A 1,229-nucleotide genomic window follows, 5' to 3' on the forward strand; every position below is an offset into this window, starting at 1 on the left:
GCAAGTGAGACAGGAGCCTACCGTGTTCGACCTCAGGCTAAGCCAAACAAACATGTTACAATTGTTTTGAGTGTGAACTGCTCACCCAGCTAACAAYCAACTAACCACATAAGAAACATAACTGCATGAAAATCAAACAACTATTACAGTAAAGGGACTTTTTTAAATCCAGTTGGCATATTGAATGACAATGGACTTTTCTTAAATATTTTCCAAAATTGGCTATTTATTTATTATATACTYTTCATGTTTACTTATTTAATCCAACCCACACATTATATTGCCTGTTAAGGTAACATGATTAGATGACAATCAACATTGAGAGTAATTCCAAAAAGTCATAAAATCAAATGCATGTTCACAAATCTCACCATGAGTCTAATAAACAGCACAATTAACATCAAAATCATATTCACTTGTTTGTTGAGCACATTTAAATGTCATGTTGTTTGTTTATGGGAGAGTAAAACAGAAATACAGACCGACAGTGATGACTGTAGCCAGAACAATAACCAGCCACACAGACGGGGACCTGGAGTTCTGACCCCACATTATGCTGACACATAAACCACTAACTCATGAACAGTGCTGAATTACAGTAAGTACACAAATAAAAGGTAGTTATTTTTATTGTAATTTGGCACTTCACCCTCCATATCATACATAAGACACTATTACAGTACACCAGGTTGACACAGATGAGTACATGTCATTGTTCTGGTTCTGTTGGAGGTTTCTAGGTATTATCAGGGAGTTCTTTCACCCAGCATGCCTTCATTATTAGGATACACTGGATGTGGGATTGTTTTAGTGGGAATGTTCACTCCCATCTAGAGGCAACAATAGGGAACTGTAACACTTCAGCACCTTCTATTTCAATTCAAAGCATAAAACCAATTCTAATGTGCGTATAATTAGAATTTACCTTTCAAGATGGATGATGCAAAATTTTATCCTTAGTCGCTCACAAAAATGTAAATAGTACAGATAGATTGGATGGAACCATGGCCCTGAATGCCACGGGTTCCTCAGCTATATTCCAACTGTTATTTTAATCCTTTTATGTGTATGACTTTGTTTACATTGTTATTATAATTTTTTATTGTTTTACTCCATTATTACTGCTYGACTTCCTGCTTTAGATATAGTGTTTAGAAAAGTCCATCTAGGGACCAGTGTTGCAAATTAGCTTACACTATTAGCACCATGATACCGGCATGGGACTGCTG

Source organism: Poecilia reticulata, linkage group LG9 (genome assembly GCF_000633615.1).
Source record: "Poecilia reticulata strain Guanapo linkage group LG9, Guppy_female_1.0+MT, whole genome shotgun sequence".
Classification (NCBI taxonomy): Eukaryota; Metazoa; Chordata; class Actinopteri; order Cyprinodontiformes; family Poeciliidae; genus Poecilia; species Poecilia reticulata.